Source organism: Anoplophora glabripennis, unplaced genomic scaffold (genome assembly GCF_000390285.2).
Source record: "Anoplophora glabripennis isolate ALB-LARVAE unplaced genomic scaffold, Agla_2.0 scaffold28, whole genome shotgun sequence".
NCBI lineage: Eukaryota > Metazoa > Arthropoda > Insecta > Coleoptera > Cerambycidae > Anoplophora > Anoplophora glabripennis.
The window spans coordinates 761,589-781,056 of record NW_019416423.1 but is presented as its reverse complement, the minus strand read 5'-3'; the positions used below and the strand labels follow the sequence as shown (position 1 = coordinate 781,056).

The window sequence follows — 19,468 nt, the reverse complement described above, 5'->3', positions numbered from 1 at the left end:
TCGAATTTGGGTGTTATTATTAGCAAATTATTTATCCTCATACAGCATATCGTTCCTGTTTGTTTATCTTTTGTAACAGAACCGAAATAAACAATAAACAAATGACGCAATTAACTGGAAAACATTCAGAACAATGAACTTGACTTCTGGATTATTTAAATTTAATTAAACCATAATTTCATGTCACAAAGTTTCGATATCAGAAGGAAAGATGAATATCTAACCTCAGGCTAGTGCGCAACAACAGGAAACTGTTTTATTTGTTTGCTTCTTTCTATTCGAGACTTTATATACCAGACCTGATAAGCTAAAAAACCAAAAGTTACTCAATTATTAACTTACAGCAGCAGCGCAATAACGTCTGTTCCTTTTCTCTCATGCACCGTGGTTTCAATCGATACGTTAAAAAAGTTACCATTACTGTAATATAATAGGTAAAATATTTATAACTTATTTAAAAAATGCTATAACCTGTGAAGCAACTAATCAATTTATTGACTTAAAATGTATTTAGAAGAATTAACGCTTTAGTAACCCAATGAATGAAATAAGTATTAAGGATGAAAAATTAGGATGATACACAAAAAGTAATAAGTAGTTATTTACTTGTAAAGAAGCACACGGAAATATTGTCAAGGTTTGCTTTTAATTACTTTTAATAAACCACAAAAATTCCAACAAACCGAGATGGGAAAAATTGACCTCACTTTTAGTTAACTTCTAAAATTCTTCCAAATCACAGAATAGTAAAGACTTATAACATTGGGAATGATAAGTAAAACCAAGATAGGAAATTCTAACAAGACCATCACAATACGTAATGTAATAACTCCTTTTTTTAGCAGAAAGAATATTTAACGTAAATATTTCAATCTTCATTGAAGATAAGAACATTTTATAACTATTTAATTCAAATCATTGGATTCGAGGTAGAAACTTTACACAGATATTGTGTTAGACGATGCTTCAAATAGAACAAAACGTTAGCCTCACTTGTGGGTCACAGCATGGCGTTCATTAAACAATCATTATTAATACATTATAAACTGCAAGAGATTTACAACATAAGAATTCTTCGCACGCTAGCTGGTACCTACAAATACAATACCGATAGGTGCGAAGAAGAGCTCATATACTTAAAAAGGTCATACCGAAGTTGTTACATCCAATCAATTAGAAATATTATATCGGAATGATTGTGAAAAGTTCCCCAACAGAGAAAGTTCGACATATGTTGGTCATAAATCCAGTAAACATCTTGCAATGCAACAAAGTTCATCGGAAAATTACAAATATTAAGGTTACGATGCACATTAACTTTAATTAGCATCAAATTTGAATTACAATATCTGAAACGAAATAATTTTAAGCGTAGCGCAGTGTTTTGGTTCAACAAAATTAATGAGGTGTCAAACAAGGTGAATGTTACATCTCTTTCGCTTCACAATGCAGCGAAATAGTCATTAGTATGTAAATAGGTGAAATGATCACTTTTATAATTACACTCTTCAGAGTAAACCAATAGTTTCATTAGTATATTCTGCTCTTATCGTCACTTTTTAATTATCGCAATAGCGATTGGTAATTCACGGTACTCTGACTGTAGGGAATACCTATCGGATGAATCAAATAGAAAACGGTTGTATGATTTCAACCGCAAAAACAAAAGGCAAGAGAATATTTCGATATCAAAGCTTCTTCCTGGAAGGGTGACGATCTACGTTATTTTTCTCGAATGTATGCGTAATGGATAAATATTACGTCTTGCACAATTTATTTTAAAATTAACAAGCAACAAATATTACCAATGAATAAAATTTGTAACGCAGGTCCCAAAGTTCTAAGAGAATGTAGCCAAAATACAAGCAAAAATTGAACATCCAAGATGACAAATTTAAGTCACTGAAGTTGATTTTTAAAAATGGAAGACTGATGATGTCATTAAAGTTATTAATGAGCTGAACGCTAAGTGAACTTGGTTAATTACTTAATAAAAATCAATATTAAAGCAGAACAGCACTAGCGAATCATCGACTAAAACCTCGTCACGGAAATTTTAGAATATATCAGCCGAAATATACGTTTTCCTTTGAAATAACTAATAACTAAGTTCTAATCTGTAAAAAGTACCTACGTTTGGAATATTTTCATGAATCGAAAGTTAAGTTCAAAATTGTGTTGGACTTAAAAATTTTCATAAGAAATTATATACAACGTGTCCCAAAAGTATGGAAACAGCACAATAACTTTCGAAAAATGCATTTTGAGGAAAAATGATTCAGACAAAAGATTTAGGATTTTTCCCTGGCTATTCAATGGTGATAGATTTGACCTTAACCTTGACCTTCAAGGTTATTTCAAGGTCAAGTTAATTTTTTCAAATGGGAGCGGAAAATTGTACGTTCAAATATTTCCCAGTTAATATTAATATATTAATGAATACAAATGAATTGAAGGAAATATTAATGAATACGAATAAACTGTTCAAGGAATATGATTGTGTGTTTAATGAATATGAACTGTTTAATGGATATGAATGAACTGTTTAATGAATATGAATGAACTGGTTAACGAATATGAATATGTTTAATGAATAGGTATTTGATGTGTTAATGTATTATTAAATCAATATGTGTTTAATGAATATAAACTGTTTAATGAATATGAATGAACTGGTTAACGAATATGAATGTGTTTAATGAATGTGAATTTGTGTTTAATGAATAGGTATTTGATGTGTTTATGTATTATTAAATAAATATGTGTTTAATGAATATGAACTGTTTAATGAATATGAATGAATTGGTTAACGAAGATGAATGTGAATTTGTGTTTAATGAATGTGAACTGTTTAAAGAATATGAACGTGTTTAATGAATTTAAATTGTGTTTAATGAATATGTGTTTAGTGTGTTAATGTATTATATCAATATGAGTTTAATGAATATGAATGAACTGTTTAATGAATATGAATTAACTGTTTCACAATTACAATTTATTTTTATTATCCTTATATGTAATCATATGTAGCTACCTACACATATGACATTTTTTGCTCATAATAACAGTAATAACGTATCACGTAAATCATCAACATACACCGTTTACTTTAAGTTTAAATGCAAGTTACCAAAACGGAACAGGAATATCAATGACCCCCACAATTTTCGATAATGTATGCAGATACCTGAGTACCTGTCTTTTTATTCTCCCGAGCCTCGACAATGTGTGCATAAGTGAGTTGTTTTTACGCAGATCGGGGCGATTTTCATTCACATAATCCATAAATTCAGGAAAAAGAACAAAGAGGTTCATTGTCTGGGATACACTTAAGGAAATTCCCTCCTTATTTGACTTTGTCTGCCGATACGGATGAATAACTTGTGACGGGAAGTTGGAGAACGAAGAAGATTTGTTGGAATTTCGTTACACGCATACACTGTTTCGATTCCCGTCCAAAATATACAAAGTGTCCGCGTTTGGGTCGCCGAAAGCATAAATATGCTTACTTTTTAAAAATATATGTGTATATATATGTCTGGTGTGTTTGGCCGACGAATAAATCCAGCTGTATTTAATAATATTGCTAGTCTAATCCAATGTTAGTTATAATTTTGCTTTCATCCTGATGGGGGCGACTCTGATCATACTTTTAAGATATCTAAAATACAGGTTACTTTCTGCCATTTTTTTTTGGCCTCTTTGTAGGTTTTAGTTATATCTTTTACTTCTTAAATAACACTCGGCTTTGTTTGAACAGGTTTTTTTGGGTCTAGCATTTGCTTAAAAACATTTGTATGTGGATACTGTTTATAGATCTCAATTTGGCATAAAATATCTATTATACGTGTCAAATACCCTTCATTTTGAATGCTTTGGAAAAAATGTATGTCTTAATTAAACTACGTGCTACAAGGAACCGTTTACTATACCCACCACATACCACTGCAGTTTTGAGAAAACATAAGTTTTTGGAGATATTAAAAGATAATATAAAAATGTATCTAATTTTTTTACATTTTTTTCGATATAACGATAGTTGTGAATTATTTTCTCTAAAACTGACCATCAAAATTACTTGAAATTTTAATGACTCACAAAATAGACCGTTTCATCAAGTAAAGTGTATAAACAAACATATTTATCGAATTCTTCCTAATTTTACAATCGAGTATCTACTCAAGATAATTTATAAATGTCGTAAAGTGCACTACACTGCCAACTGTAGATGTGGACAGTTATATTGAATACCTAAACTGATTTACAATTATTTTTGTATGATACTATACGGGTATCTGTAGATTATTATCGAATTTTTTAATGTATGTTAAAAGCATTATGAATTGCTTTTAACAGATAAAAAGTTATTTGTACGTCTAATTCTTTATTTGTATTAGTAGATAGAAAGTCTATTATTAAATATAAATAATATACGAGGCCTGTTCAGAAAATAACCGAACTTTTTGATTTACGCCACATGCTCTTAAATTGTTATCTCATTTAGTTGTCGTTAGCATCTTAATTGATTGGGTCTTGCGATAAAATTTCGACTGAAAGTTTGAACATGCATTGAGTTGCAGCGAAATGTGTTCCTCGTATAACTGACCTTTTGGTAACGTTTAACTGTTCCATAACTAAAAAAATGTGGACATAAACGAGAATAATTTCTCACACTATTAATGCAACACCTCTTTTTTCATATGACCACTGCATCTAGTGGCGGATAACATTTAAAAAGGAAACGGTACTTAAGAACGTTGTATTATCATTAAAATACAGTTACAAATTGAAGGATTTCTTCTTGGTTTTACCCACTGACATTAACATTGCCCGTACAATAGATTTGGTTAATTATTTGAAATAATAAAGATACCTTATCCCCTCAGTCTGATGACGGGTAATGATAACCGTCGGAATGTTAATGTTAAAACCAAATCACATTTAGCTGTAATCAGACCAAAATATTTCTCCGGTTGCCACGGCAACTTGGTATGTGCAATTATTCATTCAGAGCACATCATTCCGTGTCATTAGCTCCCGTTTCGCACGTTTTTGATAACAGTATTAATGTAGGTTGTATTTGTGTTTATTCCTGATGGGTTCTTCGAGGATGACATCATTGCGTGTTCCACGCGATTTGAAATCGTCCTAGTTGAAAATTTGAGGAAATAAAATACCTAATGTAGGTATATTACGTAAATGTTTAAATTTTACTCAAAATTAACCTAAAATACTCATTGTATGATATTCAGATTTTATCTCTATGTAGATCCCGATCATTTCAGTTTTACGAAATTTTTAAAAATTTACCAACAGTAAAACCATGTGAAATATTTTATCTCTATCAGAAAGCGGAAGAGATTTATGATGCATAGAAGCCCATATAAACATTTTACTTGATTTAAGAGCAGATGCATGTGATCTTACATAATTGATCAGATTTCTGACAGATGCCAACCTATTTCTAACAAAATATAACAAAAGCAATAACTCTGGCTATATGATTTATGTTCAAATAAAACTTGAAGCATAAGTATAACATTTTTAATATGAGGAGTATACCGGGTGCTCCTTTTTCGAGGTTCATTAGAAGATCTCTGTCATCTTACCAGATACAAGAACAGTGAAATTAGAATAAAATTGTGGAATTCAATGACGAATATACCTTGAGAGATTTGATCTTGATTTTGTTTATTGATAGGATTTTCTTTTGTGAAGAATACAAATATTCCCATTAGTTGTCAGGATAGACGAATGACATTTTCGTTTATTTTAATTTAGCTAAAGATATTTACCATCGTCTTATATTCCCCTCCCATTTACACAAAGTATTAACTAAAAAAATCGGACGCACTAACTGTTTCTTTATTTCTAAGAATAAGATTCCTTAATTACATATTTATTGCAAACTATTTAATCACTGAAACATCAGGTACTTCTCCTCTGTTTGTTTTTAAGAGCACTGACCTACCTATCTCGAATACAGTTCAAGACATCGGACTATACATACACTTTGTTTTAGGTTATCTTTTGGATTGCAAGTAGGACGTAAAAAACAACTCGTAATGGGTATTTTTAATTTATTCATCAGTTGTCTGATCAACAACAACAATACTGAGTATGGCAGTCATATCAAATTTACAGTTTCATCTGGCTCAGGTCATAGATACCTAATCTTGATTTTTTGGGTTTTTGCCTTTTGTCTGTTACTGAATAACTTCTTAATTAATTAAGCTGCGAGACTTTGCGCATCGGAACGATTTTTCTAGAAGCTGTAAAGAGGAACACAGTCGATTGTATGATTGGTAGAGCTTTCATTGTGACTAAACCAATGTACTGTACACTTAAACGATCGATCAGCCATCACTATTGGCCTTTGTTGGCACTGACAGCTCAACAACTTAGTCAACATTGCCAATATAAATGTAAGCGGAAGTAATTATGTCTATTTAGACAGAATATCAGATATCGAAAGAGAAATTACCAAACAAGTTAAAAATTTCTGAATTTTAAAGGTTTCAGTTAATAGGTATGTAAATTATTAAGTACCTGTCTGCCTAGACGGCTTTGTTTTCATAAAAATACATTTTAATAAAGTTATATAAATGCAAAATATTATCGGGGCGTGGGTAATATGCAACGAAAAATTATAGGCACGCAAAATGTCATAGGGCACGAAAATTATGAATATATAATAAAGCTTGGAAGTATTTAATCTGCCTGAGCCACATTAGCCGACCTCGTATCAAGCCACACCAGCACCTTCATGTGGAACTAAACATTTCGTTTTTGTTCCCACGCTAGGTAAATGTTATTCTATTTTTTTATTATTAATATAGATGCACAAGATACCAAGCCAGGAGAGTAAACAAATACGTAAGCGAGATCTAAGATATTTAAGCCAGCGAGTTTTTGATGATGGATTTGAACACGTAAATTTTCTAACTGTTTTTAATAATATATTTTAAAAAATTGTATGATAAAACGCAAACCATTAAACATTAATTCATTCTAACAGTTATGATGAAATTGTGGAAAATATCATTTGTGATTTCTTTAGGTCGATACGTAAATAATAGTGGTAAGGTAAGGTAAGGTAAGGTAAGGGAAGGCAAGGCAAGGCAAGGCAAGGCAAGGCTAGGCAAGGCAAGGCAAGGTAAGCTAAGCTAAGCTAAGCTAAGCTAAGCTAAGCTAAGGTAAGGCAAGGCAAGGCAAGGCAAGGCAAGGCAAGGCAAGGCAAGGCAAGGCAAGGTAAGGTAAGGTAAGGTAAGGTAAGGTAAGGTAAGGTAAGGTAAGGTAAGGTAAGATAAGGAAAGATAAGGTAAGGGTCAATAGTGGTAAGGTAAGGGTGACATATACATAGCTATTCCTCAAAACTTTATAATCATATTTTTACTTTGCAAGGTTATTGCAACCCTAGTTTTGGAGAAAGGAACACCTAGAATCCGCTCTATGCCAAGTAACATCAGCACTTTAAACACCGCTTCCCGTTTTCACAAAACAAAACTCGCTTCTAAACAATCGCCGTGACCTACTGAGCAAATACCCACTTCAATTGACCTATGACAAGTTGACGAAATCATTCTTGCGTTTCATTACTTAAAACGATTAACTTGTAGAATAAAAACTTAACAGCAGGCGAGATAACCGGCAAACCAAACTATTTTCAGATTTGTCGGCAGTTCGTGTCTAATCAAAATCAAATTCCGATAACAAATACGGCTATAAATATTTCCGCAGCCAAATAAATAAGGAAGTTAAGAAGCCCCTCCTTATCGATTGGGCTGTTGCTTTATTTGTTGCCGTGCACACGTTCTTGAAGGAATTTTCAACGCCATTTCCAATTAAAACAATATATTTTTTTAAATAAACGGTAGTCTCTTCCTCATTGCCGAGTAAACGCCATTATATTAAAGCCAGAACGGTAAAATAAGTTTTATTTATTCATTTAGGAACCGCGATGCTCCGGGACTAGAATTCAGAAAAATCGTTGGGAGGAGAGATAAAATATATCACTTTAATATGACCTGTGGGATATAAGTACGCGAATTATGTATCACAAATTGAAAACATGAACGGTTTTCTGGTAAATATCGTTTCTGTTCACGTATAAAAAATTCACAAATATTTATAAATCTATAATAAACAGAAATATTAATAGTGTATTATGAAAGTGATAAAAATAACGCTATATTTATTTTTATATTTGACCCCAAACTTTTTAAAAATTAAATATTTTACTTGCAATTGTCGAATAAGTTAATTAAATGTGGTTATTTGAGTTGAACATTCATCTGAACAAGAAAAAATAATTGTTAAAAGACTAAATGTCATAATAAAACAGAGTTTTTGCGCTTGCAATGGTCTTATAATCTACAACCCTGAGGAAGGAAGGAAATAAAATTGAAACGTTGGCCCAGTCAAAAAACCAAGGCCCTAATTTTCTTGCCCTATTCCGACATGTACAGTCTTATGATAACCTGATGCCTGAAAAATGTTAAACATATTCTAAAAAAGTTTTTTAAATATTTAGACGCTCAACAAAAGAATTTTATAAAAACAACAGCGCTACCGACTTTCGATATGGCACATTAAGCTGTCTGATAAAATCATGAAAAAGCACTACGCCTTTCAGACCTTTGTGCTGACGGGGAGAACTAGCATATAAAACGAAATGTGATAAATACGTCATAAAAGATCCGACGACGCTAAACCTTCAACTTGACCAACTGTTATGTAAAACGCAGACCTTACGCCCTACGCATTCTATAAACGTTTATCCCACCTGGTCCCTTACAAAAGTACGCTAAAATACCTGTGGGGTTGAAACAGGTTTATCGTCTGAATAGTCAAGACGCACCCATTCAAAACCATATAATGCCGGCCCAAATACTTTGGACATTGTTCTGTAAAATACAGGGCTGTCACTGCCATGTTCTGTAAAATACAGGGCTCTCACTGCCAAACCTCGAACATAAAAAAAAACAAGTACCTACCTATGTGTTGTTTCATGATGGTACTTGAAGCAAACTCGGCTGAATTGTGTTTTCTCATAAATTATTTAGGAAGTATTATGAAAAATAAAGAGCCACGCAATTGTCCTGATCTCAGACCATTTGATTGCACAGGCCGACAACATGTGACTATACTGAATCCAAATTCGACGTTAGAATTGCTCCATACAACAAGTTTTAGAGGTATCCTAACTTAAAAGTGCTCGCTATATTTTTCTTCACAAAACTCGTAATTATTTTTATCACACCTACTTTACTTTTCAATCTTCATTTTTTTTTGCGAAACAAGAGTTTTAGAATTGTTTTGAATTTAACTTTGTGGTAAATTTATTTTACACTAAAAAAATAAACCAAACATGAGTTTTTTCGAACAAAATCGATTTTCTTTTAGGAATACAATTCAGAATTAAATGAACTATTAAATTATCCCAAAATATTCAGCAGCGTCGAAACATTGGGCTCTTAGTGATATTCCCCATTAGTTGACATAATCTTATACAGTATATTTCACCTTTAATTACAATTAGTTAAGTCACCAGACAAAGCTTCTTTAATCTACATTTTTTAGTTTCGTTTTTCAACGCTGTATCTACTATTTTACCAAAATTTATTTATACAATATTTGTCCTCGAAGATTTGTTATATAATATAATAGGATATTTCACATTTACTTCGTGTGGAAGGTGATTTGTTAGTACTCATATTTTTTCCAATTTTAATAACCATTTAATTATTATTTGATATTATAATGAATATTGTATGTAAACATAATTTCACAAGGTAAAAGTACCACACGATCATGGTCATTTATTAATGGAAAGTCTAGCGAAACTAAAACGTTTTTATAACAAAAATAAACAAATTCCAAAACATACATTAAAAACATTTAACTACATTCACTCAAATTACCTTCGTAAACAAGTATATATCCCAAATTAATGAATATATTTGCTTAAATTTACGTTATCTTACACAAATAATTAATAATAAAAGAGAATTGATGTAATTTTTTTTAGTAAAACTGGAGTAGCCGTAAAAGTAACGATAGATATTTGTATTTCAGGTCATTTTATCAAGTGCTTCTGGAAGTCTACCACAAGTATTTTAAGTCACTTCTTGAATCGATAAGTCTTATCGAACCTACTTTATATTTGTTTATTTACAAATTACCTTCCCTGTTTATACAACGAATTCAATAAAAATACCTTACTAGTTATACATAGTACTGAATACCGATAAACTCAAATGTTGACTAATTCAACGACTATTTTCAGTTCCATTCAGGAAACTATTAGAAAACGCTATAATAGTGTGTGATTAACGATAAGAATATTATATCACATACTGTTTGGACATACAATTTATAGGTATGATTGTACTATGAATAATTTCATATACGGGGTGAATTTTTTGATAAAAACTTTAAAAATTTACTATTTAGTATTTGTCACTGCCTACTGGCACAAAACGTTGCTTTGTATCTACTGGCAGAGAGTGATCTATTAATCTGTAAGTATTATGAAAACATGATTAGTAGTAGGTGGTCGAAATAAAACTTGTGTGCACGGAGACAAAAAATAATAGACGAATGTTTTTCTGTCACTGTAATTGCAATTTCATATGTTTCATTTATATAATTTTCTTCTGCTTTTATCGACTGTTTTTTGTCCAAGTTTATCAATTACATTTTTTCCAAAAATCCCTTTGATAACCGTTTGCATCTTTCAGGGCCACATCGTTTGTTAACCCCCAGAATCGCAGGAAACTAATTTTTAGTCACGCTTTTCCTGTTGCTTAAAAGATAATAACATTTATTTTAGTGCCCTTATCTCCACATACATAAGGATATAGTTATAAATAAAGTTTTTTTTTTGCACTTGCGAGCATGTTTCTAATTGTTCCAAAACAGTATAACGCTAATTTATGTGTGAACTGTTTAGTGGCTCGTCCGCTTGTGCTAATTGCTCAAATTAGTATGCACTATTCACCTGAATCCTGAAATTTCAATGTTTTTTAACGAAATATTTCCTCAGTTCAGTAATATCAATTATTAAACACATTAATAATAATACCGTGACAGAAACCAATTAAGACCTTTAATTTTACATTCTTAATATATTTGCAGTGTTACAACATCGTAACACTGCAGATATTTATTTTTCTGCATAGAAAAATAAATATTTACTTGAAGTCTTTAAATTTATGCAATAACGACTTATAGCGAACACTTATAATTAAGTATTGCGGTATCAACGAATGGGTTGTTAAAAATTGGCACATATGTTTTCAAGTTGCTTCAAAACTTTCTCCTTTTATATAATTGGGCTAAACTAGTTAACACTTAGTGGTATCTTAAGTAGTTTCGGTATTTTAATAGGACTTTATTAATGTATTTTATCAGTGATGAGTATATAAAATATCATCTGTATAAAAGTATATACGAGTAGATATTCCACAAAGTTACACAGAATACATCAGAAGATCAATGCGAAAAGTGAATACTATCCTTTAACGCGTTTTAATACCATAACTTTTTCTGCGACTTTTTTCTTTGTCACGATAAAATACGTCATTATAATCAGGTTAGAGAGTCGTGGGAATATCTTACCGCGAACAGCATGACAACATAAAGTCACAGTGGATTACGATGCCTAAAGAGTCTTTTTTCATTTTTTTTAACAATACCAAGTTCAAGTTGAACAAAACTGGCAATACATCGATCGCATTTTTCTCTTCTAAGTGTATAACCGTTATGTCATACTTATAAACTTGTGGGAGAAACCTAAATTTATTTGCGTTATTGATTATAAATTTAGAAAGCCAACCGGTATAAGTTGTAACCGTTGTTTACCTTAAATTATCTGTAATTGTAATCGTTAACGAAGAAATAACGATAACAAATAACGTTATATAAGCTGTATACGCATAATTCTCTAAAATGTAACGCAAACGTTCGATTTGTTTTATTATTACTTTGTAGTTGCGTTAAGTAGTGTTATGTATTATATTAACACACTTAAAAGTAACCTAAATACAGAAAAAATGCCGTCGTTAATTTTACAAGCAAGTTTTAGTGCCTTGCTAAAAGATGACCCGGCAAAAAGTAGGCTCCAGAGAAAATCACGTGTAAATACAGAGTAATTTCATAAGGCAACAATCTCTTTTATCTTTATTATTTTTAGAAAGTTAATCATATCATAAAATGCAATTTAAAGAACAATTATTAATAGTGTGCAGGAAAAAAGACTCTTTGAGAGTTTGAGGCAAGGTCATATGATTTAATAGCAGAATTTGGCAATAATCAGCACTTAAATGTGATAATTTGAAATTTGAATTAAAAAAAATTTATTAATAAAGAACCCCGCACAAAATCAATGGAAAATGGGTCCCAGTCGATTTTGCTGAAATTGCAGTGTGTTACAGTTTTTGTCATGGGCCCGAAGTGATCCTATGAATAGTTTCAGATATAAAGAGGGGGGAAGTATGTGATTTTAGCTGTAGGCCTGAGTAAGCCTCACGAAGTTTAAAGTTGATGGATTCAAAAACTGAGGCATGTAATGAATTTAGACCAGTACAATGCTTTTGCGATCGCTGAACTTGAATTCAGGGATACCTTAGCTATCTAAGGTCACCTGGAGGTCAGGTAAAGGTCGTTTCAAGGTTAAACTGAAGAAAAGACTTGTATTGAAATTTGACCAGTGAGTGTATAGGTTTTTGGGCTCGCAGAATCTGTCTCTGGAGATAGCGTAACCCTAAATGTCACCTTCAAGTCAATTCAAGGTCATTTCAAGATCAAACTAAAGAAAAGGCTTGCATTGAATTTCAACCAGTGCGTATATAAGTTTTTTTTAGGGGAACTGAATTCGGGGATAGCTTAGCCCTATACCTGTGGGACCTGAATTGAGATTAATTCAAATTAAATGACCTTGACTTGACTTCCAAAATCGCATACTTCCCCCTCTTTATATCTGAAAATATTCATAGGATCACTTTGGGCCCATGACAACTTTTAATCAGAAAGTCAAAAACTATAACATACTGCAATTTCAGCAAAATCGACTCGGACCCATTTTCCATGGATTTTGTGAGGGGTTATATTCTATCTTGACAAATATAATTAATTTGACTACTGTTTTTTGTTCAAAAATCGATATTCAAAAGGAAGTGTAGGTATAAAGGTCAAAATTAATAACAAAATATTCGGTTTATTGCAACTTTTTTGTTGTACCTTGAAAAAAAGTTATAACTGATAGTGCTTTCTCATGTTTACACACTTCTTAACAGATGCTTACTTTTGCGTACTTTTTGTATATCAGTGATTCTCAGTCTTACCAAACAAGATCTACTACAAGGTAGAAGACATAATGTAGACTCCCCATAGAACCGAATATCTTTTATCATTTCGTGTTAAAACCAATCTGATGTAATAAACAGCCACTTATAAAAGATATCCCTTTACAAGGCCCGAAAAGATAAAAACAGTAATCTTCAAGTACATATTCGAATTTCCATAATAATCTGTTATAAAAACAATAGTGCGTACAAGATAGTCGTACTCGTTACCCTGCAAGATAATAACTACTTACTTAAATCAATAAACTGGACCCCGACAGGACCTAACCATTATTCAAAATAAAAAACAAAAAGGTAGTACCAAAACCGGCAATGGATGTTTTTAAGGGAATGCGTTTTGTTATTTGCATTTATCGATTACAAATATCCAATGCTTCAATCAATGCTAATTAAAATAAAGCCTGCTGATCTAACCACCTAATCTATCAAACGTTTAAAGTGTTTTTTGTACTGCTCCTGTTTTTTGCGACAACCTTGCCGGTACCGTAAAAACACATTCAAGGAATCGAATTTGTCTCGTACAGCTGAGCACGTGTAGCAAGCAAATTACAAACAGGAGGCAATTGGTATCAGTTTATGTTATTGCAAAATAAATTCGAATAATCCTCTAAATTTAGACCGTTTGACGTTTTGCCAATATTTATAATAACTAGCAGGAAACACAGCACATCGCGGTTGCTGCAACTTGCCCCATATTTATAACACTTGCCACCTAGCAAAATTTTGCAACATCACAAACACGTCCGCCTCAAAAATAAAAATACATTGTCGCTATGTTGTCGGTAGTTAACAAGAGCTCGGCATTAGGGTCGTGCTATTTTGAAAGGTTTACCTGCGAACCGATTAAGTCACTGTTTCATATTTCCCACACAGCGATCCGCACATGAACCAAACACATCCAAAAAAAAAAACAAAAAACAAATCCACTGCGATTGAGTAACCCCGATACACACTTTACGCAAACGTTCGATAACTGGTAAGTATCACGAAGTGTGGCCCGCGGTCAGTTCGAATTTTTTAATGTTTACATGCCACTGCTCGGCGGTGAATGGTGTGTACAGGTGCTGCACAGCACTCTCGAATGCCGCGAACGTTACACAGCGCTGCCGTCAACGACACTGAACGGACCCTACCGTGTGGCAGAGAATCCGCAGAGCAGAATGAAGCGAGGAGGACCGGCGACGAGCGGGTCGCGGCCCCGTCGTCGCTGAAATCGCGCCTGAAAAGGGCCTGAGCCCTAAATGAAAATTTTTTAACCATTTCCTCTATTTTTAGCATTTTTTTTTGTTTTAAATGGAGAACTAGCATTTTTACCGAGCTCTTTGAATATTGTCTTCGGTGCTGGGACTCTAGGGGTCTCCTTGAGAGAATTTGAGAAACTTCTAGGATCTTATTTTATCCCTTGGGATCTTCACCGCAGAATTGGACAATGATCGACAATGAAAGTCTACGTGCGGAGCGATGTACTGAAAATTTTTTACAATGTTCCGAATTATTAAAACGGATTTATTGATATTTGATTGTAAATAACGTAAATAAGTTTTATCGTACATTACTGGCCAGATTCCGTTCCTGGTTACTGAACTGCAGGGTACCAGGGGAGACGTTCGATCTCATTCCTTGATGGGTCCGCAGAGATTGTGTAGCGAAGTGCGCCAATGATAGACAAAGCTAATGTTCGACAAATATTTAAAATATTACCACTACTTATATCAGGCTGCGAAGCTTTCAAATTCTAAATTAAGTACGTATAAAAATGTCAATAGATCTCATCCGTGTTAAACCACTAGCCGCTGCGAACCAGTGAAGGGTTTTGAAGTAGGTTATCGCAGTGGAATTTGCGAATTTCCAGGTGGAAAGAAAAACGTTTATTGATATAAAAAATCGACACAATTTCCCCCGGAGGGTTTGAGACGAGGCGTTTGTAAAACACACGATTCCTCCATTTATATTTCAGTTCTTTCCTTGACAGGCAATTCTATTTTGAAACTGATTGTTTTCGAACGAGTAGAAAATGAATGGAGTAGTAGTAGAAGGTAAACTTTAGTAAGAAAATATAATAATGGGTTTTGTAACTTTTTTACAAATTGAAAATTGGTATTATTTGCTAGATTTTTTAAAATAATTATGTTTCATTCCAAAAATAAATTAAATGACAAATTGAACAACAAAAACACCTCTAATTGTTTATTTTCTTATAAGAGCGGTTTTACTGAAATTTAAAAATAATATTTCCTAAGTTATTGTATCTAAGCAACGGTTTGAATTTTTTGAACAATATTCATTTACTTAACAGATTTTTGTCACAAATTTCACTTTCGATTTAATCAAACGTGAATTAACTTTTATTCGATATAGGATTTCGTATAATATTTACCGCCGAATTTTTATTTCCACTATGTATTTCAATTTTTCATACAATTCTTATGAAATAATTCAACAAATTTAGCTAAAAGAGATTTAACTTATTTTTACCAATTCAATTAATAATAATAATTATTACATTACGATGTGCTGATATTCATCTACTGAAGTAAAGCAATAATCATTAATTTTCATAGTTGTATATTTGCTGCATACATAATTTCACTATTTTTATCTCATCATGGATGAATGGCCAGTTTCAGAAATTAAAATATTTTACCACTATATTTAAGTTTAAATAATTAATTTATAGCACTTGTACTCAGTCAACCAATTTAATTATCGTGATGTGCGCAAATTAAAATTCTAAAATTCTCTTAAATTACTTAAATGCAGATTATATTCACTTTTTTATATATAATCAGTATTTAGACGAAGTAAATTTAATAAATGAATCCACAATGGAACACCAAAAATATGAAATGCTAAGGACAAGAAACGATTATAGTTTTGAAACATTAAGAAAAATTGCCTTAGGGAAATCAATGTCTTTTATCCATATCCATTTTTTTGTGAAATAGGAAGAACGTAATTCTTTTTTCCGCAACTGAAGAAAAGTGAATTTATTCAATATTCGTGAATCAGCCGTTCGTGAAAGCAGCGAAAGAAATCGACAGTGGTAGTTTATTTTACCACTCTATTGTATTAAAATGTGTGCTCTTGTGTTGAGTGATATATTGGACATGAAAGCTTTTCCAGTGGTAAAATATACTTTCTGCCCGTCACAACCCAATTATTTTGGTGAAATGATAAAGTCAGTATAGATGCAGTTAACGATATGGAAATATAAATTATGCAAATTGGGTAAGTGGTGGTATGAAAGAAATAATTAAATATGCGATGAATAAACCGAAATTTGAATCATAGGTGTACTTACATAATGATTTCAGAAGTAGTATTTTCAGGTCCCTTCCAAGGAACCAAAACACATAGCAAGTTCTGCAGTCTTACTCCAATTTTTGAACCCCATGGTCTGAAACAACCAAAATTAATCATTAATTATAATTGTTTTATTAATCTCTTCCTTTGCCAATCCATTGTGATGACTGATTGAACTTTTGTCTCAATGTCGTAGCCGTAAATCCAGACTTCGTGTCCCGTTATGATCCTTCGAATGAATGTTTCATCGTCATCGATTATTCAGCGAGTTTTCCACAAACGTCTACACGAGAAACTAATTTTGCTGCAACGCGATACCTGTTCAATTTTGCAATTTCATGGCATGACGCAATTGAGATGCTAACCTCTTCTACAATGTCTCTGACAGTCAATCGGCGATTTGTATACATCAGATCTTTGACTTTCTGAACGTGGGGGACATCAGTTAAGGTCAAAGGCCTCCCTGGTCGAGGATCACCTTCAATTGCCTGGCCATTTTTTAATCATGAAAACCATTTGCAACATTGCATATGACCCAGAGTTTGATATCACGTATCACTAAACATCTCCATTACCGCGTATATCAAAAAGTTCGGTTATTTTCTGAACAGACCCTGTAGTATAGTCGTTTTAAAATAATAATTGCGATAATATTTTAATTCCAACGTACAAAATAAGAAGCGTATCTCTGATCGGAAAATAGGTGCCAATCAACGTTCCAGTATGATTACAATTCAATGCCAAAAATCTTATTATATCATAGTGACACCGAAAGAAACGCTCTCAACACATGACTGATTTATTGTCAATAAATCTGGAAACCGACAGTCTGCAAACATAAAAAGGTAATTACTTTTCACAAGTTTCTAGTAAAACTAAATATCATCTGAATTTAGATATTTATACCTATTCAGTACATTACTTTGACACAACACCAGAAATAAAATTAGATGTTTTTTAATCCCACCCAAAACAAACTACCTCTGTTATCAAAACAAATAACAACGATTTTGATAAGTTTATGTGCATTTGTTTAGTTAGGTATTGCTTTTTATGTCAAGTGCTAGACAAACAGTAATAAAATAAACAAAGTTTTTCAAATTTACCCATACAACTAAAAAAAGTAGTGTTTAAAACGATATAGGTAGAATTTATTGAATTCATCGAAAATTTTTCAATAAGAAATTTTAGACAAAAGTTGTTATTTTTAACGAGTTAAAATTTTGGTACATATTTTTGGGACATCCTGTATGTCTGTATCGCTCACACCAAAGTTGTTATTTACAAAGTTTCACGTGATTGCGGCAAATACTTCTCTGAATTATTTATCCCATGCTAATTACAAAATTTTTTATGAGGTGCAAAGTTTGTTATGAATAATATTTTTCTCTTTAAAAGTAATGAAAGCCTTTTTTGGATATAGATTTTGGAATCATAAAAATTATTCATGTGGTTTCAAAAACTCTTCAGAATTAAAAGTATATAGAAGATACAAGAACAAATGATATACAGTGTATAAAATAAAACAGTAATACGAGGTTTATTCAGAAAATAACCGAACATTTTTAATTACACGCTAATAGAGATATTTAGTGATATGTGGTTGGCAGCACTGCGTTGCACATGACCTCCTCTGTAACCTTATGTTTTTGGATTTTTGATATCTCATTTAGTTTTCGTGATATTGTTATTTGAGTGCGATGTTTTTCAATGTCAGTGACGATTTTTTAAATGTGCGACTTTCTAGAATAACGATGCAAAGTAAAATTTTCCGTGAAACATTGAGACAAAAGTTCAAATCATCGCAATGGATTGGCCACGCCACAAGAAAGAAAAGTAAAATAATACGGTACAATACACAATAGCATAAGGTTTCAATAGTAAGTCAAACTAATACTAGAAGCCACTAACAATATTTTTAAAAAGAAAATATTAAAGAAGAATTTTTGGAGACGATAAAGTATCATTATATTTTGCGTTTATAGGGTTTCTGTCACTGTTTGTAGAACGACAGAAGTCTTAGTTTTATGACACGTACTGTGCATTTAATTGCTACATAACAAAAACAAGAGGCTTGTATTTCATAACATATGTTCGGCTGCTACCAAATATTAAATATGAACTGGATTCGACCGTAGTTATATACTAAACGATTCAATTACTTTTACCTATTTATTTATGTAATTTTTTAATACTAACGTATTATACTATACAATAATAAAATATGTAAGTAGTTATTTAAAAACCATTTTTAAACACTAATACATAATAGTGCACCAAGGTGATAAATGTAACAAGAAAAACGGTTTATAGTAAAATGTAAAACCGATAGAGCTTTGTATTCGTACACTTCATACTAAATTTAAAACAAATGGCTTTCATAGTTTAAGATAAAATAAATAAAAACAAATGTTTTTTCAATAGTTTATATCTCTAAAAGGAAGCATTTGGAAGAAAAAGTGTATACCTCAAAATAACATTATTTTGACGAGATCAAATCGAAAAAGTGAATCACCCTGTATATAGTTTTTTCCAGACCACATTTGAATTTTTCTGAATTATAAATTTGCGAATTTGAAAAAAAATGCTCAACAACTGAATTATCGATTCAATCAAAACTTTCAGTTTCAAAGTAATGATATAAACTTAACCACTACACTACTACACTAAGTTAAAATTTGAATTCTAGAAGAGATATATCAAATATATAATTAAAAATTCGATAATTACGTATCTACACTTCAGTATTGGATGCCGTTTTAGAAGTGTTTACACAACAAACGAAAACGTTTCCGTCC

At 31.9% G+C, this 19,468-nt stretch overlaps 1 protein-coding gene across 4 annotated transcripts in view; it reads right to left on the bottom strand.

The window, feature by feature from the left end:
* LOC108909882 (serine-rich adhesin for platelets) overlaps positions 1 to 14,499 on the bottom strand; it is a 117,479-nt gene extending 102,980 nt beyond the window's left edge. For all 4 annotated transcript variants that reach the window (XM_018714329.2, XM_018714330.2, XM_018714328.2 and 1 more), the window contains exon 1: positions 14,200 to 14,499. The gene's annotated coding sequence lies outside the window, so the exon portion shown is untranslated. The remainder of the gene's footprint in view (positions 1 to 14,199) is intronic.
* Between the last annotated feature and the right edge of the window lie 4,969 nt (positions 14,500 to 19,468).